The sequence below is a fragment of the Onychomys torridus genome, chromosome 9 (genome assembly GCF_903995425.1).
Source record: "Onychomys torridus chromosome 9, mOncTor1.1, whole genome shotgun sequence".
NCBI classification, from domain to species: Eukaryota; Metazoa; Chordata; class Mammalia; order Rodentia; family Cricetidae; genus Onychomys; species Onychomys torridus.
The window spans coordinates 77,085,862-77,098,220 of NC_050451.1; the positions used below are offsets into that span (position 1 = coordinate 77,085,862).

Sequence of the window (12,359 nt, forward strand, 5' to 3'; positions counted from 1 at the left end):
ACCCTAACACCTTTTTTCTTTGCTATCTTTTAAGCATCCTTCAAATAAATCCCTTTTGAGAGCTGCTATTATCTCTGAATTTGAGTCAGATCTTTATTTTTTTTCCTCCTTGCTTCTCTGGAACTATAATCAATTGTAGCTCAGATTTCCACAGATTTATTCATTTCAATTTTCATAGCATAGTGTCTTACAGTATAATTCATAGGGAACAGCTTCAGCCTCTTATGGAGAGCAGTTTAAAGCCATGTATCCTGGGATCACACTCTAGATATCTTAAATTCCAAGTCTAAAGCTTGTCAATCAACCTTGGTGAAATTTATGGATGATAGTATTTGAAAATATGTACTCAACAATTTATTAGATAGCCTAGGTATTACCTTTTGATATCAAGAACTCTCTTTTTGTATGTGTTTAGTAGGAAAACCTTTTCCATTGGTCCTTACACTCTTCCTGTGCATGATTAATGGACTGTATATAAGTAATGAACACTTTAATTAAAATAAAAGTCATATAATTAAAGGGACATTGACTATACTAGTTAGAATGTTTAGTCCTGATAGTAATCAAAATAAATCAAAAGAAATATCACTTTTATTTTACATTTGTTTGAAGCTAATTTCAAGTAATATAATTGTGTTAAAATTAAAACTAAATTAAGAATTCTAAATGTTGGGATTTTAATTTTCTTATATACATGAACACTCAGAAATGTGTTAGTCATGGTCCTTGTATTGATAGTTTAGTATTTCATCCACACTTTGCATGACAATTACCTTTATACTTTTGATTTTATGGGTTTTTTATTTCATGAATTTTTATATAATTTAGAAAGTATCATGTATCTGATTTTAACTAAATATTTATCATTATTAACTGACAGCTATTTTTCAAAATTTACATTTATTTTAATTTTGAAGTAAGGAAGTTGTAGGCAGAATTTTCTGTGGTCCTGCCCACCGTTGTGATCTAATTGAGTCTCTCCCACCTGTGGTCCCATAGCCCTAAAGTAATTACTCAGAGGCTTAATATTAATTACAAACTGTTTGGTCTGTGGCTCGGGTTTTTTGCTAACTAGCTTTTATAACAAATTAAACCATTTCTGTTGATCTACAGGTTGCCCCCTGGCCGTGATGTTACCTGTCTGCTGCCATCTTCTTGCTCCTTTGGCAGCAGGCTGATGTCTGCCTTACTTGTCTTCATCTTCAGTTTGAATGTACTGCCTAACACTAACCTTATTCTGCCTCATCATTGGCTAAACAGCTTTTTTTTTAAATCAACAAATGATAGTAATATATATTCATAGCATACAGAAAGACATCCCAAAACAATTTTCTTTTCTGACATATCAAAAGGAAAGGCTTTAACTTTAATATAGTAAAATTATAAATAAAAATACAGTTATCAAGCAAGAATTACAATTACAATATCTAGTCTATTTGTATTTGGCAAAATTAAAGAGTGTACCAGCCTCTGCTGACTCTCCATGGGAGGCTTTGCCTTGAGGGAGGTGAATGGGGGGGATGTTGGAAGGAAAGGCTGGGGATAAGAGCACAGAATAGAGGGGGATCTGTGGTTGGTATATAAAATGAATAATTTTTTAATAATAATAAAAAGAAAATCCTCTATCATCTATTCTATATTTGTGAGCTTAAAGTTTTACATCTAATTTATCATTTATTGTAACTATAGAAAACTATAATTATATCTATTTAGTTTTCAGCTCCATCAAAGAACCAAGGAGGATATGATATTATCTGAGTAAACAGGAAGTGAATTGTAAGCAACTTCCAAATTTTAGAAATGACAGAGACATTTGCCTGCCTGGACAGTCATCCAAACTTCCTCTGAAATACTAGTCACACAGCTTAGCAATTTAAAATCTCTCCTGGTCAAAAAATGATTACAGATACACAATAGGATAGATTCAGATGGGAAAATGCTCTAAATGATTTACAATATGTGTAAAAATATGCATCGGCTTGGGAGAGTAAAAAGAAGGTATAGAGAGTCATTAAAAAAGAAATATATAGTTTTAAAATAATAAAATAAAGTTCTTAGAAAGGGGTTAAAATAATATAAAGAAAAGGCTACATGAGCATGAAAAATGCACAGAAAGTCTGGGTTATGTATATTATTATGTTGTCTTTAAAAATTTTGACTGCATGACACATCTGATTACAAAATCTATTGGAGTATACCAACCTACATATTTTAAAAACATGTGTGAAAGATTGCAGTACCTAAGTATGCCTGAAGAAGTGGATGAATAACAGTAGCTGGTGTTATCAGTAGGTATGAGCTGCCTGACATGGGTGCTGTGCCATAAACTTGGTACCTCTGGGAAAGTAGTATATTCTCTTAAGTGCAAATTCATCACTTCAGTCCTTCTTTATTACACATAATGGTCTGCTGCTATATAATTATTATTATGTGATAAATAAATATATAATTGTCTTAGATTTTCTTAGTTATACTCTTTTAAAATATATTTATAATTTAATTTAATTTTACATATCAGCCACGGATTCCCCTGTCCTCCCTCCCCCAGCACCCTCCTTGCCCTCCACCCACCCCACCGTCCATTCCCATCTCTTCCAAGGCAACGACTCCCCTGGGGATTCAGCTCAGCCTGGTAGATTCAATCTAGGCATGTCCAGTCCCCTCTTCCCTTTGCCCAGGCTGAGCAAAGTGTCCCTGAATAGGCCCTAGGTTCCAAACAGCCAGCTCATGCACTAAGGACAGGTCCTGGTCCTACTGCCTGGGGGCCTCCCAAACAGTTCAAGCTAATCAGCTGTCTTACTTATCCAGAGGGCTGTAGAGATGTCTCAGCCATTAAAGGGTAGGCTCACAACCAACAATGTAAGTTTCTTGTACTCTTCAGGAGGTATAGCTATGATTGATGAATTACTTTCACTCATTTATCTTACTAAATGTATCTGAGAAATAGAAGTGGTAATTGTAACATTTAATAAAATATTTTTTCTTCTACAAGCTACTTTAAAGTATGGATGGCAACTAGCTGCAATTTATATTCATCAAAGCTACATCACTGTTTTTTGATGCATATTAACTTACTGCCCATTTAGTTAATATTTTGTCACAAAATGAAACTAAAATTCTGAACATATTTTAAATTTGTTAAAATTTAACTTCTATTTTATAAAAAAAACTACACAGAAATTACCAAATTGCTTATCTTATAATGTGTAAAATTCTAATATTACTCCAATGATAACATTTTCCAGCTAAGGAAACTCAACTCTTGGTATTTGAACCATATCAGAAAATAATTTATTGATCAAAAAGTTTTATGATGACCATGGCAGGAAATAATAGAGAAACAGGAACTCTCAAGATCTACTTCATAAAGAATCTTACTAAGTTATTCCTATTGTAAAAAGTAGTGAACACTATCCAGGGGCCAAATTTCTCATGATTCAATACATTATTTCTTGTTTCTGAACAAGTATGAATCCATATTGCTGGCATTTATTTTTTTCCAATCTATTTTTTAATAGTTTCTTCTGTTGAATACTTTTTTTAACCATAATATGACCAGTAATATCTTACATACATTACTATATGAAATGCTTTCTTCCTTTTCTTTTTTAGGGTTGTTATTACAATTGGTTCAGAAAATTGTATGCTGTGGTGGGCACACAACTTGGTGAAACTATTGAAGCAGTTCTTAAAATGATTGTATAAATTCTCTCTAGAAATTAAAAACATGCTAATACATTGGGACATATAGTTATTTTTTTCAAAATTCTTTTCTGATTAAAATATCTTTACCATAGCTTTATAGCAAAACAAGTGAGAAATGATGTATTGACTACCTTTGTAGCTCCTCCAGAATATTATGCAACAATTAAAATATAATTTGTGAAAAAGTATAATCACATACAACCCCACATCTGACAGAGGGCTGATATCCAAAATATATAAATAACTCAAAAAGATAGACTTCAGAATATTGAACAATCCAATTAAAAAATGGGCTACAGTGCTTAACAGAGAATTCTCAACAGAAGAATGTCAAATTGCTGAAAGACATTTAAAGAATTGCTCAACATCCTTAGTCATCAGGGAAATGCAAATCAAAATGACTCTGACATACCACCTTACACCTGTCAGAATGGCTAAGATCAAAAACACTGAAGACAGCTTTTGTTGGAGAGGATGTGGAGCAAGGGGAACACTTATCCACTATTGGTGGGAACACAAACTTGTACAGTCACTCTGGAAATCAGTATGGCAGTTTCTCAGAAAATTAGGATTCAATCTTCCTCAAGACTCAGCTATACCACTCTTGGGCATATACCCACAGAATGCTCAATCTTACCACAAGGATACTTGATTTCTTACATTTTAATATTAGTTTTAGAGACTCCTTTAAATAACATTTATTTATAATCTCATTTATTTCCACTCAAATATTTTCTCTTCTACCAACATAATTTCTATCTCAAATAAAGAGCCTGGACTTCTGCTTGTAATATGTGCTGTTAATCACAGAATACTGCTATAACCATTATTCTGTAATAAGGGGACAAAATATAAACTATCTTTCACTGTTATTGTTCCCATTGCATTGATATACATATATATTTTTCTATTACCTTTATGAATAAGTTAATGCTATCTATTCAATTTTTGCTGTATTCAGATATTATCTATACTTTGCCAACTTTCATTTTTTAATTAAACATTGATCAGTCAAATAATTTATTAGTTGATTTAATCAATTATCCACTATTTCTTATGTTCCTATTGAGCAAAAGCCTCCAGGCTTATTCTCTGGGACACAGCAGCTGATGGGCACAAAGAAACTTATCCTTATCAAGTAATGTCAAGCTGCAAGAATGAAACAGTATAGCTTGTAAGTAAATGTGCTTGCTTTAACACACTAAATGGAGTAGGATATTAATTAAGAATAAGAAATGCAGGCTTTGCCATGTTTGGAAAGGTAATTGGGGGATATTTAATATATGCACACATACATGTATACATTGAAAATTGTACAGAAACCTGAATGATGTATAATCAGAAAGTAAGAAAACACATTTTGTAGTCATTTTTGCATTAGAAGAAAATAAAAGGAAGAAAGTATAATGAATATTAACCAAGGCCTTTCCTTGAAGTAGACTACAAGTAGGGAAATCAGATATGAGCCTGAATATGTAGTTACCGATCAGATGAAAAAGGCCTTGTTGGTAGTAGTAAAAGTTTCAGATTTTATGCCTGAGCTATGTGAAATTGCTGCTGTTCTATGAATAGTAAAATACCAGCACAGGATTCCCATCTTCTATTTTATCTCCTACTGCTCTTCAGAATAAACCATTTCAGAAAGTAAAACATAGAATTCAGTTGAGTGGGTTTTTGGAGAATGACCCAGTAGAACTTGCAGATTAAATAGGATATGGGAAATAAGAAAGAAACTAATATTTGTAGTTGTAGATACAGCTGTATCTAGCTGTTACAACTTAACCAGAGTGGAAAGATTTAAGAATGGTACAGGAGATAACATAGCTTAGCTCAGAATACACTGACAATCCAGATATGTTTATTTGAGATTTATTCAATAATTTAAATTTATATCTAGCCAAAGTATTTCATTTAGATTGATTTTCTGTGATTGACTTTTAATTCTACATTCATTATAGATTAAGAAGCAAGCTAATAGAACTTGAACACCATTGAACTAAAAACTGGAATCTCACATAAAGCCTCCACTAACCTCGTTACCAGCACACAGACATATGCTCCCTCAGGAAGTTTTTGGCAGCAACCATGTCCAACTTGGTGGAGCTCAGTATCAAAGCCAAGATGCCCATTGTGGGCCTGGGCAACTGGCTGTCTCCCTGAGGCTAAGTCAAGGAAGCTGTGAAGGTGGCCTTTGATGCTGGATATTGTCATATTGACTGTGACATTGCATATTACAATGAGCATGAAGTAGGAGAAGCCATCCAAGAGAAGATCAATGAGAAGGCTGTGAAGCGGGAGGACCTTTTCACTGTCACCAAGTTGTAGCCTACTTGCTTTGAGAGAAAACTAAAGGAAGCCTTTCAGGAGACCCTCATGAATCTGAAATTGGACTATATGGACCTCTAACATATACTGACCATCGGGACTTCAGCCAGGAAAGGAGATATTCCCAAAGATGATCAAGGCAATGTCCTCACCAGTAAAATAACATTCTTGGATGCCTGGGAAGTCATGGAGGAACTGGTGGATGAAGAGTTAGTGAAAGCCCTGGCCATCTACAACTTCAACCACTTGCAGATTGAAAGGCTCCTGAAAAAGCCTGGACTGAAACATAAGCCAGTGACCAACCAGGTCGAGTGTCACTCATACCTCACTCAGGAAAAACTGATCCAGTACTGTCACTCCAAGGATATCACTGTCATAGCCTACATCCCCCTGGGCTCTCCACATAGGCCTTGGGCCAAGCCAGAAGACCCTTCACTACTAGAGGACACCAAGATTAAAGGGATTGCTGCAAAGCACAAGCAAACCTCAGCCCAGGTTCTAATCGGATGTATATCCAGAGGAATGTGGTGGTGATCCCCAAGTCTGTGACACCAGCACAGATACATGAGAACTTTCAGGTCTTTGACTTCCAATTGAGTAACGAGGAGATGGCCAATATCCTCAGCTTCAAAAAAAAAAAAAAAAAAAAAACTGGAAGGCCTTCCTGTTGCCTGAGACAGTAAATGTGGAAGAATATCCCTACAATGAGGAATGGCGAAGCTAAACCATCTGATGAGGCTTCCCTCCTTGCTGACATACACCTCACTCATTCCTGAACTCCTATTTCAGCCAAGCCCACCTGACATTGTGATCTAGGCAATGCTGTTCTTCAATCCTCATGCTGAACCTAGGGGTAGACTGTCATGCAACAAAATGTGACTTTGAGAAGCAAATGGGCACTTTTTTTACTAGTTTAACCTGACTAAATGTTTGTCAAAAACAAAAACAAACAAACAAACAAAAACCAAAACCAAAACAAGCAAACAAAGCAGAAACCCTGCTAACTTTGGAGGATATAAAGATAAAACAATAAAAATCATAACAGTCACACACACACACACAAAAAAAAACCTCACTGGAATCCCAATATAATGATAAGAGAAATGTTGGAGTGGTTATAAGGTCTAGGAATATCTAAAAATGGCCAAAGATGGAACAATGAATGTTAGTAAAAACAACACTCTAGGTGGGGCTGCAGTGGTCCACACCTTTAATCCCAGTACTAGGGAAGCAGAGCCAGGTGGATCTCTGTGAGTTTGAGGCCAGTCTGGTCTACAGAGTGAGATCCAGGACAGGTACCAAAACTACACATAGAAACCCTGTCTCGAAAAAACAAAAACAGAAACAAACAAAACAAAACAAAACAACAACAACAAAAACCCTAATATTTGGTAAATGTTATCATGGTACCAGTGTATATGTTGACACTGAGATGGACATCCTGATTTCAAGTTTCAAAGTTGTTGGTGATGGTTTGATGTATTACGGACTTTAAGTATTCCAAGGAGCTACATGAATGGCGTTTCCTATTGATCTAGTATCTATCCCACTAGAGGTAGTAAACAAAAGGAGTCTATGCAACTTGCTCATAAACATCATTATGAGATATGATATTAAGCCACTTTCTAAAGAAATTTATAATAAATAAAGAAACCAATGAATACCCAAAAAGGAAGAGAATAAGCAAATATTATGGGCCCAGGCATGAGCAAGACATTTCTAGCATCTACTGAATGGTACAAGGAATAATGTTGAAAGTGGATCAGGAAATATGAATGGCTAAAAGTCAGAATAAAAGCCTGTAAAATGCCATTTTCTAGACTCAGTACAAATATTGTAATTATTACTCAAAACAACTGTACCCACCTACACTAGGACCAGACCAGACAAGCCTAATGAGTAATGAGTAGTGGAACTGGGGGTGGGGAGAGTCCAGGAGCTATGTACTTTAACTCTGAGATATTTGCTATAGCTAGGTCAGGAAAGAGCAAACTGAAATTTCAGTTGTATATTGACTGCTGAGGCTTCCAGGATCTAACTGATAGATCCAAACTCATGGAAACAAAAATGTTCTGGTTAATCTCATCAGATCACAGAACAAAGCAAGCATTTATGCAAGAGAGAGATTTATGAGGAGGAGTGTTTGATAGGATAGATATGGAGATGAGTATCATCATTACCGATGTGAGATCCTCTAAAATCAAATGTAATTTTAAAAATAAAACCAGTAAATGTATAAAAAATGAAAATGAATGTTGAGGTTAAAATTGGGTGCCTAAGGACACAGAGGTTTAGAAATAAAGACACTTGGAGCTGAGTATGAGATAATAAAATTGACAAATATGAGGAGGGATGGGGATCTGAGCCAGTTTCTGCAGGCCCTTGGTGGGGTTTGGGGGGATATATGGCCCTATCGTTCTTTAGATTAGTTTTGCTTTTAATTAAGGTAAGTTTAACTGACAAATTACAAGAGTTTCCAAAAGAGCCTCTTACTTTAGAAAAGAACCCCAGACCTGTCCATAGGAAAGAGTAATTGCAACCCAGCTCTACAGTAACTGTGCAAATAATGAGCTTAGTATAACTAATGGCACCTGGGAGACCTGGAGGATCAGATGTAGCCACATATGTCAGTGACTAAAACTGGAGTTAGAGATGGGTCAGAAGGACTTCTAGGTCCCCAAACTTAATGGGCATCATGTGAACAGAGCATAATGATAATTCTAGTTTGGCAAAGAGCTTGTGAGCACTCCACTAACTCGGCCTATGTTATCCCAAAGAACTGGTCAATCAGTCTCACCATAACTACTACAACTTTTGTCCCTTTTTGTCCTAGTTCTGTGAAAATCATTAGAAAAGGAAGTTCCATGACTTTTTCCTTTTTTGGAGACTACTGCACTCAGTTGCTAATTCTTCCTCATTCTTTTTAATGCTTACTCTCAAAAGTGTTCAAAAATTAGTCATCATCGCTGGTTGAACAAGGAACTTGTTGACACTGTTTCATGCTGGTGAAACAGTAACTTTGATGACTATGAATTTCTGGCATCCTAGGTCCTTAGATCAAGAACAACTAGCCATTAAAATTATGTAATACTCAGAAGGCATGCATCATTATGATGAAGTTAATATAAACTAATGAAGTAAGTTTTATGGCTGGGCACAAATGGGGAACCTCACCTAAAACTAAGACAGTTCTATCAATAAGTGATTAAAATATCAGTGGTCTATGTCTCCTTACATCTACATTCTTCATCCAACATACAGAATGGAATGTTCATTGCATGGGTCAAACATGAAGGACAGACATTTCTGAATAATGTGATACCGCATACCAGAATTGGACTTCTCTGGAATAAGGACAGATTTGGTAGTATCCCTGAGGTTTGAGGAATAAATTCTCATAGATGACAGAATATTAATTAGCACAATTTATAAGCACTTTAAGTTTTTAAAAAGCTAAAGTACTTTCAGCTTGTATTAGTCTATCATTAAGTTTCTGGTACGTTTTTAAAAATTAGTAATATTTTATACAATCTTATCACAAAAATTCAGTATCTTTAAGGAAGGGACCAGGAGCTTTAGCTTTGTATTCCACACATGTCTTTTGTCATGTTGGAAGACTGTTTTGTCTGTAGAAATATCCTGTCATACTCCTAGATTATAAGAACGAAGATTTCTTTCTTTTGTATTTTGGATAGGTTTTCAGGCACCCATCATTTCGCTGAATCTAAAATTTTGCACCAATATTAGAAGGAAAGAGAGAACATTTGTTGTTAAGTTTTAGTACACATATTCATATATATGCAAAAATATTCATTGTATCTATATCTGTATATAGGGACAAAGCTATCTATATCATCAGGTGATAAGCCACTGTGTGGGTTGACTCATCCCTAACAGGCTAGTGGGCCATCCGGCCCAAACCAGTAAAAAAGATATTTTCTGAGAGGCAGCCTGGGTCTGGTTGATGGTCTTAGCAACATCAGCTGAAACATGATCTGGAAATGACCTGAACCAATGAGAGACAGCCATGTCACACCAGCAGATGCATGTTCATCAGACCTCCCCCCAGGGTGGGGTGGAAATATATAAGACTTGTCTCTCCCTGAATAAACTGAGCTTGTTTCGACATGCTCCCAGAGTCTGTGTGGTTTGACTCTGTGCCTACTTGGCCCCCACCCCCAAGGGGAACAACAACAGCAAAGGACCCTGCTACACCACTCTAAAAGATGGAAGTTCAGAGAGTTATATTTATTATATTCAATGTCAGTACATGTTATCTATCTCAGTATAAGAAGGTATGGCAGGCATATCAGAAATCTCAGGTGGCTTATTGTAGAGTGGTAAGGACAGAGAAACTCAATCATAATGGAACATTTTAGACTCAGCTTCCTTGCTGCTTGGAGACTGTGGTTGCACACAAGCAAGATTGTTTAGCAATGCCTCATTTGGGACAGTATGGTGAGTAAAAGAGACACAAGGCAGCGAAACTTATATGTTAATGGGAAATGCAAGCATTAGAATATAATTGCAGACATGTAAATGCAAACTATAAAGTCTCATAAAAGAAAACTATAGGATATTAAAGGCAAGTTTAATTCAGTTCTTTAACATCTCTTCTGGAGTTACCTCATCATTGACTAGACCTTTCCTTTTCCTGTCTCACACACTCAATGCCCTACATGCAAACACCTCTATGTTGGCTGTTAAGCCAGGTTTTCCTCCTGATTCTGGTGTTGTTATCATTTATATCTGTGATTTGCTGAGTGGATGTGATTTCTACTTTCCTTATTCTCACTCACTGAGGACAGGGATTGTGTTTAGTTTAAATTTTAGTCCCATGTCTAATACATGCCTCAGAGTCACTATGCAGGGACACAGCCATCTTTATGGGGTTTGTTGTATGTAGATTCAGGTCATGAATAAGAAAAATAAGAAAACTTTAATGATATTTATGATTCTCTTTGGAATGTCATATCCTACGTAAAACAATAAAACAGTTGTTTCATCTAACTCTCTTTAATATGTTACTGTATCGTTTTTTATACTTCTCAATTGCTTTTTAAATCACATGCCAATCTTTCAAATATTCTGTACAATTACTAGAGTATATACAAAAACTACCTCTACTATATCTACTATGCATAAACTAAGGCAGAGAATTTTTTTATATTCTAAACTTTTAATGTCAGTGAGAAACAGAGACATTATTCAAATCAAAGACTGCCTAACTTTGAAGTCAGCCACTCTCCTATTCAGGCTTACATTTGATCTTGGAAAATAACTAAAAAGTAAGAATTGAAATTACTTTTGGATCAATTGTGGACTTGGTTGTAGCACAGAGTGACTCAAAGTAGTTTGTCTTGAATAGAGAAGATCAGCAGGCATGTTTTCCTCATGGGTCCACATTCAGCCCCTAGGTATGAATGCTGCCTTGTATAAATCTAAAGCACTTGGGGTGCTTAAGTTGGCAGGTAATTTCAAACTATATAAATGCTACAGCTTCCAAGGTAAAAGATTATTTGATAAAAAGCCAGTTTTACTTTATAGTTCACCTTCTCATTAAAACTTTCTCTAAGATCACAGCTGTCCTCCAAACACATACATTATATTTAAATATAAATTTTGCTTACTGATGACTGTGAGCATTATATTATTTCTTCTCATTAATAGGCTTTTATTACACTAAAAATCTATTTTCAACCAACAAACGAAAAATAATATTTTGTCAAAAGGTAATTGAGTACATTTTGAGAAATTTTGAGCAACAGGGACATTTTGAAAATAAAGTGTTTTTCAAAAGTTATTTTTCCTGTCTAAAGGAGTTGAAGATCACTTCCAAACTGCCTTCTTCATTATAAAGCAAAGTTAGATGAAGAGCTTTTTACAGTGGTGGCAAAATCTAGACATAGGTTACTTTATCACAACGAGGTAATTTTCCAAAATTGGCTGAACATGCCTCTTGTGTATTGAATTTCTGAACAATACTATTTTGAAGACATTTAGAAGTGATGTTTCTTACTCAAGGCTTCAGAATTGAAAGAACTACTGAAAATGAAGAGTAATTTCTAGAAAAATCATATGTAGGCTTGATCACAAGAAATTTATCACATTTTTAATAATACTTTTTGTCCTAAGATTAACGGCAAAAGTTTTAGTGGCCTAAACAATACTTAAAATTAAAATGATAAAGTAAAGGGGAAGAATGACCCTGTCTAATTTCTTAAACACTGGCTAGTGTACTGTGTGACACTGTTAAGTGTGACCTGCAAGGACACATACACACACACACACACAACTGAGTCAAATCCATATCATTTAAAAACATAACA

General features: G+C 35.3%; 1 pseudogene; it reads left to right on the plus strand.

Annotated features, from left to right (window-relative positions):
* The first annotated feature begins 5,790 nt into the window (after nucleotides 1-5,790).
* LOC118590781 lies at nucleotides 5,791-6,754 on the plus strand (annotated as a pseudogene).
* The last annotated feature ends 5,605 nt before the right edge of the window (nucleotides 6,755-12,359 follow it).